The 21,131-nt window shown below is 29.2% G+C and overlaps 1 pseudogene; it reads left to right on the top strand.

Moving 5' to 3' along the window:
- The first annotated feature begins 5,732 nt into the window (after positions 1–5,732).
- Positions 5,733–16,197, top strand: LOC129310744 (phospholipase D beta 1-like; annotated as a pseudogene).
- Positions 16,198–21,131: the final 4,934 nt, after the last annotated feature.

The following is a 21,131-nucleotide window of genomic DNA, read 5'->3' on the forward strand; positions in this document are numbered from 1 at the left end:
AAAGTCATAGTTGAAAATATTCAATAAGTGGTGACAAATGTAGCTGCAAAAAGCTAGTCACCATTAAAATTTGAGAATCGGCGGTTGTAACATGTCAATTTTTAATTCCATGATTAACTAAACTTAATTAGGGTAATTAAGTAAGTTGATGTGGTGTATGGCCAATGAGGTCTAATGACTATATTGTTTGTTTTAGCCTAAATTGTGGGTTTGGTATCAAGTCGGGCCACCTAGGCATTAAAAGGAAAAGAAAAGGAAGAGTTGATACTGATGTGCCATATGTCGTGGTGTGGAGATCATCTATCACGGTGCACAGACACTTTAGATGTGATTGAGAACCTTTCTATGCCATGTGCCACGGTGCATTATGCGTTTGCCACAGTGCATGGTCATTTTCTACAAATATCAATCATGAAAATGAGACAGAAATAAAGAGAAAGAAAGAAGAAAATGAAGAGGATGAAACAAGCTCTACTAGGGTTCACTTGTAGATGACATTGGAAGTATTTTAGAGGTTATAAACACCCAAGGTAAGTATTACACTCATAAATCTCTCCATTTCTCTCACATTTATGAGTTTATAGTTATGGTTTGATTGTGGAAGATGATTTTTAGTCCATATAGGTTATGGGTCTAAATTTATTGACTCAAATGGAGTTAACAGGAGTAGATTAGAGTATTTAAACATATGTATAATGAATTTTGGTGTCTTGGGTTGTTGGGCACCATAAATATCTGAAATTTGCATTTAATATGGGTGGTTGGAAGAGTGTGGTGCCATTAATGGAATTTTAATGGCTCATTAATGGTATTAGAGACTAAAGATAATTAATAAACCCAATGGGTAGCCCAAATATAAGCAATGTGGGCATTGGTGAGATAGAAATGGAAATTGAGCTAAGAAGTGTGTGTGATTGACTTTGTTGATGAAATTCAACTTAGTTAATTATAGATTGAGCTCTTAGTCACCTATTTGGATTGGGAATTCAAGCTTGAAAGCTATAACATTGAGAGGAAAACCTTTGATCTTGTAAAGGTTTGAGGTAATTGAGAGAACCCTACTTTGGGTAGTTATTTGTTAATTATAATGTGTTGATAATTATATGTTTAATGTGAAAATTTTGAGTTGTGGATGTGTGCATTATGCAATGAAACTTTAAATTTATCAAATCATTTTGTTATGTGTTAAACATGTTAAAGAAATTTTAAAATGAGTTTTAAGTTGCAAAAATGATATTTAAGATGAGTGGCATGTCTATAATGTGTTATGAATGAGTAGTGAATGATTGATTTGTTGAAGATGACTAATTGTGATTGAAAAGGGGTGTGTGTATGTGATATAAGTGAAGAATAAGAAATTAATGTTTACTTAGGTAGCACTCGATCATGAGCCCAATATATTGACTTTATTAATAAGCAATTGAAAATGCAGAAATAAGTGAGTATGTTTATGGCATGATCAATAGGTGGGAGTTGCCTAAGGATTGGGTATAGAGAAAAATCTATATAATATTTAGGCTACCCTTCGATGTAAGGGGATATAGCCTTGTCCCACAGTTTGTTGAGGGACTAGAACCTAGCTTTCTCTACCAGTTCAACGAGGAGAATAGCCTAGGGTATGAGATACTCCAAAGATTTGAGATCAGGGGAAACCGTGGTCCAAAAGTGAGTCATGTAATCTTTGGCCGGGTCACACCTCACAATTGATAAGCTTGGGTAGTCCAGTCACACAAATAGAGCCTTATTCAGTGTTATAGCTCACAGTTTTAGTATGAGAAAATAAGGAGGGCATGAGGTTGGTTGATCATTGCCTATATAATTATATGACATGTCACACATATTGAGTTGTGGCAAGTTGCATGAATAATGGGTTATGGTCACATATCTGAGAATATTATGACAATACACCTAATATATATGAGATAAAGAAGTAATTAAATGAGAAATGATGAGTTATGATATGTGTGAGCATGTTTTAAGTATTTAGTTTCATATGCGTGTGCTGGTTTATAATTGATATATAACTGCATAAGGTAGGTTTTACCTTGGTTACTTTGTGACTAGACTTATCCCTTTTATTTAACACTTTTCAGACTCTAGCTTTGGTACTTAGAGGGAGAAGGCTCAAGAGGTTAAGAATTAGTATGTTCCTTTTTGTATGCCTCTAGCTTAGTTTTATTGGTGTAATAGTATATGTTTGTCAATTTTAGGTTGCATGCTATTACACTTGCACTATTTTGTTGTTGTAAATGTCTGATTCATATTTTAGGCCCTGAATATTTGTGTATGTTGAGACATATAGGTTTATTGAGCCAAAATACTAGTGCAAGTGTAGAAATGATGTTTTAAACTTGTTACAATGATTTTTAATGCAATGCAATAGAAGTTTTCCTCCCCCTCTGTTTTTGGTAAAATGGGATTGAGGAGTGAATTTATGTTATACTTGTGTCTTAGTGTATGTGATGTGTTGTACTGGTAGTCCTAAGTCTAATGGATATGGTTTAGGTGTTAAGAAAGGCTTTTGGCTCTTGTTAAGGGTTTTGGACACCCATTTTGCATGAAAGTTGTGAAAAGTGGTTAAAAATACATTTAGGTGCCCAATATGACTTGTTTTGAAAGTGAAACTCATGCCATTAGCTAGTTCATAAAAATAGCTTTCTGTAGACACCTAGATCATGTCATTCGGACGTCGAATAGAGAATTGTGATACATCGAAAATTCCTCAATTCTGTTGTCAAATGACAACAGAATCTACTAATTTTTCATGCAACACACCATAACGCATGGCACCTAGGCTGCGGCGCGTGGCACAGAGAGCAACACGCTGCAGCACAGCATCCATGAGCTACGGTGTATTGCTCTGTCACACAAGAAAAAAGTTTTTTTTCACTTGTTTTCAACTTCTTTTCACTCCTTTAAGGTATTCCATGCTTTCAAAACTTTTTTTTACTCTAATATAAAGTATTTTGATTAATCTAAACTCATTATTACTAAGAAAACTTGGGGTCCCTTGAATTTGAAATAACACTTGGTAATCACTCTGAGAGTTAATCTTTTTATTACCATGAGTTTTATTGGTTATTTGTGTTTAATGGAGTGAGAATATTGTAGTGGTGACAAATGTCACCTTAGAAACCACACATTAGTAGCGACTATTTAGTCATCGCTAAATATTAAGCATCAACAGTAGCCTTTGTTGCCACAGAAATTACCAATCTACGATGATAAAAAATAATGCTACTTTTTCTATCCACATGGTGTCACGTCACTTGCCACATGTCACCCATGTCACCTTTCATGTGTCACCCACGTCACCTTCCACTTGTGTCCCCCACTGGATACCACATGTCATCATGTCACTAATTTATATTTTCATTTCACAAACTACCTCTAAAGTTTAAACTCATGACCTCCTTCTTTTGTGTGCTACTATTTTGCCATTGAGTTAGCATGAATCTATAATTTATTATTATATAATTAAATATATATTATTAAACTAAGCAAACACAAATATATCTTAAATATTAAATATTATAAAATATCATTACTATAATTAAATACATCAATTTAATTCTTTTAATTTATTAAAATTGCAATTTATATTATTTATTTTGTCTAAAGTAAACTATAAATATAATTGATACAATATCATTTATATTATTTATTTTAATTTCTTAACTTCTCAAGGTTATTGTATTATTCATTTTATTATTCATATTTATAATTATAATAAAAAATATCTAAGAATAAATAATAAAAATATAGATAATTATACATTAGATCATAATTATTTATTTTTTGGCTAGTTTTATTTAAAATTTTATTTTTGCTTTTAATTAACAATAACTTTTAAGTAGTATAATTGGCTTATTTTTACATTACATTTTACTTTTTTAATTACTTTTTATTTTTAAATTATAATTTTATAAGAAAATTATATATTATAGTATTTAATATTTTTTATATTTGTGTCGCAAGACAGCATTAAACCAAAAAAATTATATAGCATCACATACATAGATATATTTTATATACTATAAAAGTTAAAAGTAAAATTTTAGAATATCTATCTTGTTTCTCTTCTTTTCATCTTCCTCTTTCCTATCACTAGCTATCGAACTGGGAAATTTAAACCGGTATTAAGCTTCAAAGTTACCAGTATTAAATGTAAAATTTGAATGGAAAAATTAGATTATATGAAATATCATTCTATGAATGAATAAATTTAACTATCGCATATCTAATTATTATAAACAAGTAGTGTTGTTTAAAATATCAATTTAATCATAAAATATTTGAAAATTGAGAGACCCATTACCACATTATATGCATTCCAAATTAAAATATCAAACATTAGGTTTTTGAATGAATCTACCATTTCACCTAAGGGTATGCATTGGTCAATTTCGTTAGATTTGGTGTTAACTGACTAAAACTAATGAATCAAACTGGCTTAATTAGTTACACCGAATCAAACCAAACATTATTTGGTAACAAAAATTGACATAAAATAATACGGTTTGACTTAATTCTTTAGTCTGGTTCACTAACATTAAATAATATATACCTTAACATTATCTTAAAATAATTAAAGTTACAATTTAACTATAAAATATATTAAATAAAAACTCATTATGTTATTTTATATATCCATTATAAAATTACAATAACACAACAAAATCAAAGTCTTAAAATATTAAATATTGGATTAAACAAAAAATAAAAAATTATGATGATAATATTTAGTTATTATTAATTGTTATGAAAGTTAAACTTTCCACAGTGACTCAAAAAAGTCACCGCTGATTTTAAACTTTCAGCAGTGACTCAAAAAAGTCACCGTTGATTGTAAACTTTCAGTGACGACTAATTGTAAGCTTTCAGCGACAACTTATATGTCACTGTTGAAACTTAGTCCTTCAAAAATGACATGTACTTGTTGCTGCTGAAATTTTAACAATCAGTGACTACTCTAAAAAGTCCTTATAGAAAGCAAGACTTTAGTCATCACACATTGTTTATTTTCAAATGTCAATGCTGAAAGCCTTTTTTTTTTTGTAGTGAACGGATTTTCCTATTAAGCAAAATATTCTCTCGTTTTGTGATTATCAAAACTAGGGTTTAATAGGGGTCTCTATTTGTCATTTATCCTTTCAAAAATTTTAGGAACCATAATGAAGGCAAAGCTAAGGATTAAAAGTTTCACTATTCCCACTCATTAATCAAACACACACACACACACATGTTGATTTAATCAAATAAAACCAAAATTCCCACTCATTAAGCTAATTAAGTTTGAAAATTTTTATTAGTAAATTAATGTAAATGTATTTAGGTTACCTTTTTATGGTCAATGAAGAAAGATTATAAGAAAATATTTTGTATTTTTTCCCATGTTAAATAATGGACTACGCGGGTTTCTTCTATTCCAGATTTCCATTGACTCGTTCAATTCAACTTTCCAAGTCCACTTGGTGTTTTAATTCGTGATATTGATCCAAGTAGCTATCCTTCGTACGTCTTCCTCCATCAGTTCCCGTTTGATAATGGACAAATGCACTGAATTTCTGGACCCATTTCATTCTACCATCATTATCTCTGTAATTACTAGATGAGATTCCTTTGATGATTCTATTCTCGTATTGTGATTTCAGTTTATATATATATATATATATATCACCAACTCAATCATTTTTTTTTTCCTGAAGCTTGGCTTGTTGTGCTCGTGATCTAAATTGCTCATCTTATCCATAGCTCATTTTGGTTTTCATCGTCGAAAGCCATCTCTCGGAGGTTCAGGCCATGGACTTGGCCTCCAAGCTGTTCCGTTTCCAACCACTACGAGCTCCTTGAAGGTCATGCTTCTACATGGAAACTTAGACATATGCGTGAAAGGAGCCAAAAACCTTCCCAATTTAGAACTGTTCCATCAGAAAGTGGGGAACATGTTTTCCAGATTACCTGGAAAACTAGGCCAAAAAGTTCATGGCCATGTGTCCAACAATACATTAATCATTACTAGTGATCCGTACGTGACAGTTTCTCTGGCGGGAGCTGTAATTGCAAGAACATTTGTAATAAAGGATGATTAGAACCGAATCTGGACGCAGCATTTCCATGTTAACGTGGCACATCATGCTGCAGAAGCTCGCTTCGTGGTAAAGGACAGTGATATTGTGGGTTCACAAATCATAGGTGTGGTCGGAATTCCGGTGGAACAGTTGTACAAAGGATCAAAAGTTGAAGGGTCATTTCCAATCCTTAATTCTAGTGGGAAAATTTGCAAAGATGGAGCAGTCTTGAGTTTGTCCATTCAATACATTCCTTTTGATAATAAGGCGGCTCTTTATGATCAAGGGGTTCCAGGTATGTCATATACTTTTTCTGAAGGGAGGGTGATAGAGTTAATTAGACACTATCAATACCATGAAATTATGCAATTTCGATATTTTTATGAAAATCATAAAAAAAAAATACAAAATCTTATTGTTCTGAGTCATCAAGTGTACTAGTCCAAAAAAGCCTATGAGAACGCGCTTATGAGAATGCCTTTGTGTATAAAAACGATCTCAAGAATGAAAGCAAGACTTATGATGGGAGTGCTTCTTTCAAAAAAAAAAAAAAATCGAAAGGCATAACTTACCATAACCCTTTCTTAAAAAGGCGTTCTGGTATATTTTATTCTATTAGAATGCTTTGGTATATTGTAATAACTTATATGGGAGTGGTCTTTTTTTTTGAAAAAAAGACATTGTATTTTTAAAATTTATATTGAAGTATACCTTCTTCTTTTTAATCATCTTGTGGCGTTTGACTTGATAATATTGTACATTGAAAAAACTCTCATATCTATGCATGGAACACCTATATACGGAAGGCTTTAGAGTTTTGAAGCGCTCATGCAAGCTAAGAAAGAAAGAGCTACTTGTTCTTTTTTTGGCAGTGAAAATATCAAAATATTTCTTATTTTATATAAAAATTAATGATTAAAAAAAACAAAATTTAGAATATGGGGCATTACAAAAAACATTAGAAAGTAACACTTCAGAAGTCTCGAGACCGGTCTAGAGTTTTTCGATTCAATACAATATTCCTTTTGCTAAGTTGGCAATTTATTATGGTCATGGAATAGGGGCAGGTCCTAGTTATGAAGGAGTACCGGGTACGTACTTTCCCCTCAGAAAGGGTGGCCGAGTTAGGCTTTATCAAGACGCTCATGTTGATGGAGGTTCGTTTCTTCTTCCCAATTTGAAGATGGAAGATGGTGTGAGTTATGAGCATGACAATTGTTGGCGTGACATCTTTGATGCAATAAGTCAAGCGCTCGACGATTAGTCTACATTGTGGGGTGGTCTGTGTATTACAATGTTAGACTTGTTCGAGATGTTGATCATCATGATGATGCTAAAGCTTGCACTTTAGGTGATCTTCTCAAAATCAAATCACAAGAAGGTGTGAGAGTGGTGCTAATTGTGTGGGACGATCCTACTTCTAGAAACATTATTGGTGAATATACGAAGGTAAAGAAGTTTAAACTAAGTTTTCAACTTATTTGTGTGGCATTTTGCATTTTTATATTATTGGAAAAATTAATATAGTTCTTATAACTTTTCTCAGTTTTAAATTATATACAAATACTTTGTTTTTGTTTACATTGAGTGTTTACAATTTAATCCGTTAGATATGCTAATTCAAGAAAGTTAAAATCCTTAAAATTTTATTTTCTTTTTAAATGAAATTAAGCACAGTTAGATTTTTATTAAAAATTATATAAAAAAATATATTTGCAGGTCCTTATAGGTTTGCTCAATTTTGAATCAGATCCCTACAACTTATTTTGTTTTAATTGAGCTCTTATAATTTGATTTATTATATATTTTTAACCTTTGAAGGTTAAAATTAATAATAAATTATTAATTTTTAAAAAACAATACACTTAGAGTTTACAGAAAATTAAATTTAATACTTTTAGCCAAAAGAAAAAAAATTGATTTAATACACTATTCAAATTTTATTAACTTTTTATGAAAATTATTTATGTATAAAAATATTTTCAAAACAACCTAATTATATAAATTTTGGTAATAAAAATTATGTAATTAATTCTAAAGTCATATAATCATTTAACAAAAATATAAAAGTTCTTAATTTTGTTTTTATGGAAAAATTTAAAGACCTTAACTTTTATGGATTAAAAAATTTAATTAATTTAACAATAAGGCTTGATTAAAAAATAAACTGTAAAAACTTAATTCAAATTTGAGTAAAATTATAAGGACATACAAATATATTTTTCCAAAATTATAAAACTTCAGAATTAATTATGTAATCTTATAATTCAAAATTTACAAAATAAAGTTATGTCTTTTAAATAATTTTTATACATGTAAAATTTTCATAAAATGATAAAAAATATAAATATTATTTTAAATTAAAATTTTATGGTCAAATGTTTTAATTAAATTTTCTATAAACTTTAACTGAGTTTTTGTTTCGAAAAAAAATTAGTCACTATTTAATAATTTTAATCTTTAGGGTTAATATATCTAATTGCTCAAACTATAGGGTTCAATTTAAACAAAATAAATAATAGCAATCAAATTTAAAATTAAGAAAAACTATTAATGTCAATAGATTAATTTTTCCTTTTATATTTATCATGTCAAATATACTATGATGCCAGGCATTTTTTGTTGGGAAAACTACATATAAGTTCCACATAAAAAAATTAATTATCACAAGGTCTATTGATGTAAGATCACTCTTACTAATCCATATCTTTATTACAAACTCCTGGATAATAATAGAACTAACCCAACCAAATTTTCCAACCATAGTTAACCATTTTTAGAATACTTCAAAAATCAAGTTGTATTTTTATAAATTGGGATCCCAAGTTTTTAAACTTAGAAGAATACTCAAATATCATTTATCAACTAAGATTAGAGTAAAATGTAATTACATGGGATTCCAAAAAGGTTCAAAATACATGCATTTATATTGAAAACAGTAACTCACCAAAAGAATAGGGGAATGCATTGTGGCATGCCATTATGCACCATGGCATACTTCATGTTATGCTATGTGTCGTGGTGCATTGTATAGTTTGACAGCTCCTGCTGTTGTCATTTAGCAAAACTTGGGACAAACTTCTAGTATGCTTCATTTATCCATCTGACATCTAGTTGAGGTATTTTAGATGTCTTTAGAAAGCTCTTTTCATGATCTAGTCAATGGCACGTGTTTTACTTTCAAATTATTTCACACAAAAAAGTTGGACACCCAGACATATTTTCTTAATATTTCACATGTTGCACAATACAAGGGTGTCCAAACCTAACATATTAGTGTCAAAAGCTACCATTAACACCTAGACCACACACAATAGACTTGGAACAACCTGTACAACACACCACATGCACAAAGTAATGTATAGATCTCCTTTCAACTCTCAATCCTCATTAACATCAAAACAAAAGGAGATATAGTATTGCATTTCATGATGACTCTACATCTTTTACATGCATCAACATACTCATCTATAATGTTCTATTTGTACCTGCATTTTGGTCCTATCAAGACTTTCCTCAATTTACACCCCACAATATCCAAGGTCCAAAATACACATTGAAATAACAAGCATAGAGTGAAATTTAATGCATCACTCTGAAATCACAATCCTAGTTGACAGTGTCATCATAAATTACATGTTATAATATAAAGTGGGAGGATTTACAATAGGATCAAGGTTCCAAAACTTCTAGAGCCTTTCCCTTTTTAACATCCGAGTTAGAGCCTGTAAAATGTTAAAAGAAAGGATGAGTACATCCACTTAGTAACTAAGGTTCCTCTACCCTATACAATTGCATATTAATTGACATTTTTATAACAAATCAAATATGAGGCATACAATCACATATCTTAAAATTTCACAAATATCTAATGTTATTTCATATAAATCATCATATCTCATCTTTCCACAAATCAAATCACAAGGCACCTTGCCACAATACTAATGATCATGTGACAATAGCTAAATTATATATCTAATGCACATTATCATAATAATTACAACCATGTGACAATAGCCAACTCATATATCATGACTTGCTACAAACTTAACAATCATGTGATACGTCAGATAATATGCATGATCGAACCAACCTTATATCTTCCTTATACCTTTCGAATAAAACCATGGGCTATTAATTAAATAGGGTTTTGTCTGTGTGAATAGACTACCTAAGCTCACTGATAATGAGAAGCAACTTAGTCAAGGTCACTACTCTCACTCTCAAACCATGGCTTCTCCCATTCTCAAATCCCTAGTGTGTTGTAAACTCTAAGCTAGTCTCCTTAAGGAACAAGTAGAGATAGCTAGGTTCAAGTCTCTCGAGAAATAATGGGACAGCCCCTTTACAAACTATAGGACAATGGCTACCTTTTAATTGCAACAATTGGCAGTCAGGCTAGCTTTTGATTCCAATAATAACTAGCCAATACCACGTTGATTTTATCACTACTCCTCTCTCAAAGCAAAGTCTCACTCATACGATCACACAAATGACTCATACTCACATATTCATATGTTTACAATTTACAATAGCAAGCTCATTTATAGATATTCATCAAGCTATAACATGTGAGCAGATAAAGTAGATCCACATGTTTTTGTCAACATAATCAACACATACTTTCACATATCAACATAATACCATACACATATACCATCACATACTTCCTCATTCCCATATCACAATCATCATTATCAATTAATCATTATGAATTTCTCATTATCATGACACGACATATGATTCTGTTCATTTTATCATCGTATCATTATTTCCAAAATCACCATAGCCTCAATTGTACTTTATAAAACATGTTACATAATGACAATTAGGAATTTCAACTTTCTGTATTGAAAACATATCTCATAAAAATTCAAATTGATTCACACACAATTACACAAAATAGATTTTCCTAATTACCTCAAATCTTTAAATGGTCAAAAGTTTACTTCTTAATAAATGCTTCCAAAGCTTGCTCCTAAGTCTAAAATCATTAATCTCACCTTTTTCAAGTTCTCAACTTCCTATTTCAATACTTTAACTACTCCATAGTATCAACCTCTTGAGTTTACTCCTAACCAATGGGTACATTAACTTTCATTAACTACAATTTACTTATATGAACATAAATAATATTGATTACAATATCTAACAACCCAATAATCATCAGTCCAATGTTTAGGGTTCACCCCAAAATTCAAGACCTAATTTCTCAACCTTATAGAAACTTCAAAACTAAATATGGAATGACATGTTGCAAGTTCTTTGTCAGAATCCCCCCCCCAAGATGGGAGAAAATATTGCAAAATTCATACCTATAGATTCAAATAAGATTCATCATATAGGCAGTCACGAATCAGTGGCTCTGAGCATGAGAATATGTTTGATTTTTAATGAATTAACATATCACTAACTCTATAAATCATCATACTATTTATTAGTTTAATTTGGTCTTGCTCTCCTTAGTACCGTTATTGTTATTATTATTATCATCACTGTTGCTTCTCTCCGTGCTACAGTCTTAGGAATTTGTTCCGTTTCATCAAAGTTAAGGTTTTTGTGGTCCTTTCTGTTGTATTTGGTTATTTTCTAGTTTAGATGATATATTGATCAATTTCTTCCTTGAATCTTTGAATCATTATGATTTGCAAACTAGAATAATGAAAACTCATGATCAGGATACTCTCCAATTTTTCAAGGGCTCTTCAGTACAAGTTCTGCTTTGCCCACTATCAAGTGGAAAAGGACACAGTTGGATCAAACAAAAGGTTAAATAGAAATGTCATATTCGCACGTTATATTCATAGGACTCCAAAACTAACATTCTTTCACCTGATTTTGATTTGTATGAACTTATTTCATCAAATGTCAATGTTTCACCGACTTGTAGTGCTTAATATTTTTTTTTTTCATTATTGCTTGTGAGGAAGCTCAAGCCATCTCTACTCATCATCAGAAAACAGTCATTGTAGATGCTGATGCAGGCCATCACAAAAGAAAGATAATAGCTTTCATTGGAGGTCTTGATTTATGTAATGGCCGATATGATACACCACAACATTCTCTCTTCAGGATGTCGCAGACAACACATAAAGATGATTATCATAACATTAGCTTTGAGGTAAATCATCTATAGATGCTTTTGATCATCATATATGTTATGTTATTTATTGAAATTTAAGAAATATTTTGTATCCATTTGTTACTATTAGAATATATTTACATTCATTAGTTATTATCCAGATGATCTAAATATCGTAAGGAGAAATTCCTGCATGAATCTAGTGCACCACATCATCCATACTTTATTCAATAAAAATATGTCATTCAGATGTTTATAAATATAAATTGATTCTACCATTGATAATGATAGGATAAGAAAAGGTAATAAATTAAAGAGGCATTCTATTTTAAAAACAAAGTCATAAAAAGTAATAACAGATGATATTTTATTTGATTGAACTAATGCAATTTTATAGGGAGGAACATGATGACATGATACACCTAATCCATGCATAAATTTATCATATTGTAAGCTTTTTATGTCAAGAGAGTACGACACTTTTTCAAGTCTCATTTCTTTCTCTTCTAACTTCTTATTATAAGTGAAATAAATAAAGGAGACTTGAAAAGTGTCATACTCTATTGATATGAAAAGTTTTCAATATATATACAGACCATATTAATAACAATTAATAATTATCCTAATAATAACTAATGAATACAAATTACATATTCCTTAAATCTTAGCAGAATAAATTTAAATAGATAATATATCTATATAATTGAATTGTCTTCTTGTTAGAGAAGATGGCTACACCAGTTAATTGTCTTTTGAATGATAGGAGCACAAGCGCACAACCACTTTCATTGTCTGTATAATTATGTTAAGCCACCATTGATCTACATTTTAATGTTTCATTTGCAAACTAAACAACAGGGCCCTGTCGATGGTTGTCCAAGACAACCATGGCATGATTTACATTCACTAATAGATGGTCCAGCTGCTTATGATATCCTCACAAATTTTGAGGAGCGTTGGTTAAAGGCATCAAAATTGCATGGACTTCGAAAAATAAAAGGTTTACATGACAATTCATTACTTAAAATTGATAGAATCCCTTATATCCTTAGTATTGCTGATGTTTCATGCTGGAATGATGATAACCTAGAAGCTTGGCATGTCCAGGTATGATTGATTGCAAAAGAATTCTTGGTCCCTATGACAAACTTGTTCAATATAAGGAAGATTAATCATTTGATATCTGTAGTTTTTATTCAATTGTAACTCAGTTTTTAAACTTTGACTTATTGTAACTCGATTCTTATAATTTTGACTTGGTTGTTACTCAGTCCTTGATCTTTAACTTGGTATAATTCACTTTTTATAGTTTTAATTATTTAAAATAACGATTCTTATATTTTAAAAAACAAAAGTATAAATATTAAAATTATTTTAAAATTTAAGGATTAATATTTTAAATAACTAATACTTTTCACCTTTATAATATAAAGATTATAAAGATTAATATTTTAACAAAACAAAGATTAATATTTTAAATAATTTTAATCATTATAATTTTATTTTTTTAAAATATATAGCAATTGATATTTTAAATTACTAAAAGCATAGGGACTGAGTTTATTGAATTAAAGTTTAGAGACTGAGTTATAATTAAGTCAAAATTATAGGGATTAAATGATTAATTTTCCTTTAATATATATATATATATATATATTTATCTAATTTTTCACAATATTCTTCCAATTGAAGGTCTTTCGTTCAATTGATTCTGATTCTGTCAAAGGATTTCCCAAGGATCCTAAAGATACTATAAAAAAGGTGGGATACTTTTAGCCAGCTGCTTGCTTGTGTCTTAAAAACTAAACTTTAATTTTTCTCTTCTTTTGAATATGAACTAATTTTGTTTAGTTTTTAACAAAAGTTGGTTTCTAGAAAGAATGTACTGCTAGACATGAGCAGACATTCTGCATATGTCAAGGCTATCAGATCTGCCCAAAAGTTCATTTACATTGAGAACCAATACTTTCTTGGCTCCTCTTATAATTGGGATTCTCACAAAGACATAGGTAATAATAATTATTTAATGATCTTCGAGACAAACTTTAAAATTATGTTTTTTATCCCACGATGGAGAGTTAAGAGCTCCTCCAAATATTAATTCCCTTTCTTTTCTTCATGTTCTTTTAATCATATCCTATACCAGAAAAATGTCATATAAAATTTGTCCCAATATAACAATTTTGAAGATCACGATAATTATATTTTAACATCTCTTGATAACATGTATGATTTAAGTAACCAAGCTAGTTTCAGTATTTGCAGATGCTATTTAGAAACTGAAAGTAGCTATGTTGCCATAGGCATCCAACATAATATGATCATTTTTCCCATCTTTGGATACAGGTGCAAACAATTTAATTCCAATGGAAATTGCTCTCAAAATAGCAACCAAAATCAAGCACCATGAGCGATTCGCTGCTTATATTGTCATTCCCATGTGGCCAGAAGGTGTACCGACAAGCATACCTATTTAAAGGATTCTCTTTTGGCAGGTAGATTTCTATTGGAAAGACAAAATTATTAGTCCCTATAGTTTCATTAGGTTTTGCTTTTAGTTATTATAGTTTTTTTAATATTTTCAGTCCCTATAATTTCAAAAAGATTGGGTAACGTTTGTTTTTCGAGTTCCTATGGTTTCAGTATTTTCAATATTTCTGAAAACACTAGGAAAAAAATTACATGGATTAAAAGCAAAATCCGATGAAATTATATAAACCAAAGATTATGTTTTCCCAATTCTATTAGGGCTAGGGCTCTTTACTATTTCTTTTTCCAATACACTTTGTAATGCCCTAACTTTCTAATTTCATTTTTCTTTACTTTTTTCCTTTGGATTATTGGCTCATACATAAAGTAAGAAACATTTTAATATATTAAATTCCCAAAATGGTGAAGTTTTGCATTTTTTTTATAGTTTTCCAAAAATAAACATGGGGCTTTGATTCATGCATTTATTCTAGTAACATATCAATTTCTATAGTTTAAAACAATGCAAATGATTTACGAGATAGTTTACAAGGCCTTACAAGAGGCTGGACATGACAATGAGTAAGAACCACAAGACTACTTAAATTTCTTTTGCTTCAGCAGTCATGAGGCACCGGAAAATCAAAACCATGTAAATGCTATAATCTTGCTAGAGCCAACACTCCTCAACCTCAAGTATATTCCTTACAATATGAAGTTTTGGTTTTCAATTTCAAATTTCCACTGTTCTATTTATGACATGTGCGATGTTATATCACAATGAAGTTCATGTTAGTAAAATTATTGGGTGATGCAGGCACTAACCCAAAAGAATCGGCGATTTATGATTTATGTTCATTCAAAAGGAATGATAGTGGATGATGAGTATGTAATAGTAGGATCTGCAAACATCAACAACTGATCTATGGAAGGCACTAGAGACACAAAGATAGCAATAGGAGCATACCAACCTCATCATACTTGGGCAAGCAAGCATTTTAGACCGCATGGACAGGAAAGATTCATAAACTTTTAAGAAAAAGTTTTGGTTTTAATTGTGTTGTGCAATTAGATATTGTTGTTGTTAACTTAGAGGAATAAATGGTGTAATGGATTCGTTCAGGTGTATGGATATAGAATGTTACTGTGGGGTGAGCGTATTGGAAGCATAGAGGAATGTCTAGAGGAACCAGAGAGTCTTGAATGTGTGAGACAAGTGAGATACTTGGGTGAGCAAAATTGGAGATAGTACATAGCTGAAGAGGCAACAGAAATGAAAGGGCATTTATTGAAATACCCGCTTGAAGTTGATTCAATGGGGAAGGTGAAGCCTCTTCCTGGCTGCCAGACATATCCTGATGTTGGTGGAAACATCAACGGCAATTGCATTCGTATTTGAGAAAATCTCACCACCTGAGAGAGTGATGGTGATGATTTGCATCCTCTCTAACTTTACAGAGTTATTATTTGATGGGAAAATATCAATCCAATTGGTCAAGAATCATTTGTTGTCAAAACTCAAATAGATATTGGTTAATTTATATTAGTCTTTTATCAATAAGTATTCATTCTAATTTTAACAACTCATTCTAAATTAATAATAACTTATTCAGGCTTATTTTCCATTTTGACTTTGACAATAACTAGTCCTTAATTGATATAAATTTTTTCTAGCAGTCCTTGATTGATGTTTTCTCCTATTTCATTTATTTGCAACAGTTGAAGTGAAGGGTTTTGTTTGGACATCTTTAGGGGGTTAGAAGATTAAACTAAAGATCCATTTGGCATAGAATATGCGTTGTAACCTATCGGTGTACATTATGGAATGTTGAAAAATAGAGTTCATTCGTTTACCAGCAATATGTAATAATAGTAGAAATATCACTTTGTAACAACTTTACAAATGTCACTACTTTCATTTATACTGCAAGGAGATATTAATGAAAACATGTAAGAATAGTACAATAAATAAACAATCATTGAAAATATGTTGGAGTATACTTTCAATTGATATATGTTTCACATAAACATCATTCATATTATAGGAGATATGATTGAAAACATGATCAAAGGTCAAAATTAAATTTTCTGCATAATTTACATTTTAAAGATTAGACTTTATGTTGATAGCTTTTTCAATTTAACTCCACTTTAAGTAAATAGTTTATGAGATATAAATGACCAAAGATCAAAAACATGTTATAGAAAATTATATCTCACCATTTCTTTTTAAAACTAAAATGTATGTTTTGATTTGAAATATCTTGAGCTTGTATTGCATATTTAAATCAATGAGTTTAATATAAATATTTAAATCAATGGTAAATAGAATTAAACTCCTTAAATTGTCATTTCCAAAATATGGGATCCCAAGCATTTATAAAAAAAAAAAAGTGTGAAAGGCTCAAATGATCCCATTTAGAATTGAAAACATGATAACAAAATAACATATAAAAAATTAGAAATAATTGCACATTTCAAAATCTTAGAACCCCTAGCAACCTTTTCAAATAACACAAAACAATTTTTGTTACTCTACTCATATGCATTTACAACCATAATTGGGTTACAATCACCTATTACAATTTATATCAATGAAATTAATAAAGAAATGTCTATTACTTACGTTGGGTTTGCACAACTTAATATAAAAAATAAAGTTTATCCTACCACATGCCATTAAGCCAAAATATAATTTTTTTAATCTTATACTCCTAACAAGTACAAACCAAAACCCAATAACAATTAGACAGTTTAAATCATTTCCAAAGCAAGCCAAACATGTGGCCCTATAATTATGTCATTTCAAACTATCTAAAATAAATTAGACTTCAAGGTTACAATTATCCAAAGTATATCAAGTGCAAAAATAGTTTGAAGGGCATGATCATATCATTACATTCGTACAATTATTAATAAACAAAAAGCCCTAGCATTGGTAATATAACTTTATTAAAATCATGAATCAAAAGACCCAAAAGAGATGGTGAATCCATACAACTAAGCCTTAGAGCCTCCTCCACTCGCCACACTTTGCTTCTCTCCTGAAAATTATTAACCACACAATGAGACTTAAAAGTAGAGATGGATTTAGAGATGAATATAATGTTGTTTAGAGATGAACAATAATCTGTCTCTAACTCGTTAAAAATTTACCTCTAAACAAGTAGAGATGGATTTATAGATGAATATAGTGATGTCTCAAAAAGGGGCATCACTAAATAATTAGAGATGAATTTTTTAAGCCATCGCTAATTAGAGATGGATTTATTTTGTCTCTAAATAAAAAAATGTCATCTCTAATTTTCATGAAAAATTCATTGCTATAAAATGATCTAAAAATTATATAAAATGACAGAGATGGAATAAAATAGTCTATAAATCCATCTCTAAAAAATGAAAACTAAGTCCTTAGGTCTTTAAGGCCATGTTAGTGTCATGTCACTTAACACCTCACTAGCCACGTGTACATCTGCACATGCCAACTCACCTACCCATGTGTGAGTCAACCAATGCCATATCACGCATTATGTCACCATCTCATGCCATATCAATTGACACCACTTGTTACATCATATATTTGTTACAATATATGCCAAGGTCAAGATTTGATCCCTGGACCTCCCACCTTCCAAACCTTAAATCCTTCTTCTTTATCAGTTAAAGTGAAATACACTGCAGTTATTATATGTGAAATTAAATATATGTTACTTAACTAAATAGACATATATAAAATATTATATCATTAAAAATATATACATATATTATATTTTACTTTCAATTATTAATATGATAAAATTATTTATATAACTATTTATATTATATTTTTAATAAAAAATATTTTAATAAAAATAATTATGACCATATAAATTTTTTATTAATTGTCATTTTTAAAATTTTTAATAAATACTAATAAATTTTAAAATACAAAATTTAAATAATTTTTTATTTAAAAAATATTTTTAAACAAAATTATTTTTATGAAATTTATTTAATATGGAACAAATTTAAAATCTTAAAAATATTTTACATATTATATATATTAATACATAATTCTATTTATCATAAATTAAATATTTTTTTATTTATATGATTTTAAGTTATACTATATATCAATAAAATAATTTATTTTCTGATATACTTCAAAATTTATTTTTCTTTTCTCCTTCCTATGCTGAAAATAAACTTTATTCACACATTATAGTCATTTAAAATGTATTTTTATTAATTCTTCTTAATGTTCAATTTCATGGATGTTTTGGAGTTTTGATTTTATTTTCTTATTTTAACGTGTTGTCATAAAATATTGTTAGTGACTTCTTTCAAGACAAATTTGTTATTTGGTAAAAATTTATTAAAAACTAAAAAAGTACTAAAGGAAATATGAATAACACAAAAGAGACAAAACATTCGATCAATTATGGTTATAGAATAAATTAATGAATACTAATGAGAATTTAAAAAATGAGAATGATTAAACTTAAGAAAAGAGGGAAAGAAGAATAGAAAGATCTAAATGATGTGCAAAAGATTTTCAAACATTCTACAAATTTTGAAGATAAATGTCTTTGAACACAAACATCAAATTTTTATTTTTTTTGCATTGAATGGGAAGCTCATTAAACAATGATGAAATTTTTTCTACATCTTTTAAAATTAATTTGTATATTTAATGTATTGAAACAACTGATAATCTAAAAATTAAAAATTTCAATCTGTCTCTAAATTTGTCTCTACTTTGAATTAGAGACATATTAAGAAACAAAAATAATTTCATCTCTAATATATTTATTTTAGTAGTCTCTAATTCCATCTCTAGGCTAATAAAAATAAAATTATTAAATTTTAAAAAAATTTAAAGAGGGAATTAGAGATGGTTAAATTTTTGTCTCTAAATTCATAAAAAAATATATCTCAAATTCAGTCTCTAAATTTAAAAAATGTAAAATTAATATTAGAGACGGATTTGAAGTGGCTATTTTAGATATGAAATTTATTCATCTTTAAACTTTAACATTTAATTTTTTAAACATTAAATTTTTTATAAATAATGACAGAAGTTTAGATGGATTTTGTAATGCATTTTTAGAAATGTATATAAGTTGTCCCTCAATATGTCTCTATATTTAAAATATTTTTAAATTAAATTCATCTTTAAAAATATAATTAGTCTCTATTAGAGACGATAATTAGGTTGTCTCTAATTTTTGTCTCTATTTTAATATTTTTTGTAGTGAATGTATGTAAACAATTATATATGTGCTTGCTAAGTGGAGAAACAAAAATAAAAGAGATATTGTAATGCTAATACAAAACAAATAATTATCCTTATCTCCCTCCGTTAACCTTGATACCTCTTAATTGGTGATCAGTCAGTCAAAAATAAATTAACCCAAACCCTTACAAGCTACCTATTAGGTCTCCAATGAGGTGTACCACATGGCACAAAACTATAACAACAAGAAGTCTCCAAACAGCTCCTATAAAAGTGAAGCAATTACATATCAATAATGTACAAATATATATAACATTATAATCTTCATAGTTTTCTCATTTTCAATAATATTTCAACATAACATCCCCCTTGCAAAAAATTTCAAAACACATATTTACAATTCCATAATTTTCCATAAACACAACATAATTTTCTCAACAATATTTCAATATAATTTCTCAATAATCAAACAAATAACTAATAAGGGGGTATTTTTTGCATATTTATATATTATTTATGATCTTATTTTGATTATTTAATGCATGGATTTACAATAAGATTAAATTAAATACCTCACCTAAAGACTTTGATGTATTTTCAAAAAAAAAAAAAAAAAAAATAGCACAAAAAACTGCCTTAATACACAAAATTTAGTTCCAAAAATTTCAAACATGGGTGGACATGTGTAACCAACGGCGGACAAAGGGGAAAAAATGACGAGAAATGATATTTTAAATCATTTTAAGTTAAATAGCATCTTATCTAATGAGATAAGCATGCTTTGAAAGGATTTTAAGCTTGAGGGGTTAAATTTATTATAAATAAACCTATCAAAAGCCTCTTAACATATTCAATCTCATATCTAAAGGCTACGAGGCATGTTACGAAGTCTAGAGAATGATAGAACACATTTATTATATACTTTTCTCTATTAATTAGGATCGTTATTAAGGATTTATTATCTTAAAGTGCACATACATTGTATTAGAATTGAAACTTTGCCTAAATGTCTAGGTTTTGTGCACTAAAAGTATTTTGGTCTAAAAATGAACTTTTAAAAAAATGTATGAGAAAATTGAAAAAATGTATTGTTAGTGTAGAAGAAGAATAGTTAAATTATATTCTAAATATGAATTTAATTATGCACCTCAATTAGATTTTATGATGTTATATGTTATTTAATTGAATTATGTGATTTTTGTGACATAAGTGACATATGACTTGTGCATCAATTAGGCAAATGAAGTCAAAGCTTCAAGGGGTCAAGGGCTGATGCATTTGGGTGTGATTTTCT

The sequence above is a fragment of the Prosopis cineraria genome, unplaced genomic scaffold (assembly GCF_029017545.1).
Source record: "Prosopis cineraria cultivar Desert tree isolate PC_DT_omini unplaced genomic scaffold, ASM2901754v1 PC5, whole genome shotgun sequence".
Classification (NCBI taxonomy): Eukaryota; Viridiplantae; Streptophyta; class Magnoliopsida; order Fabales; family Fabaceae; genus Prosopis; species Prosopis cineraria.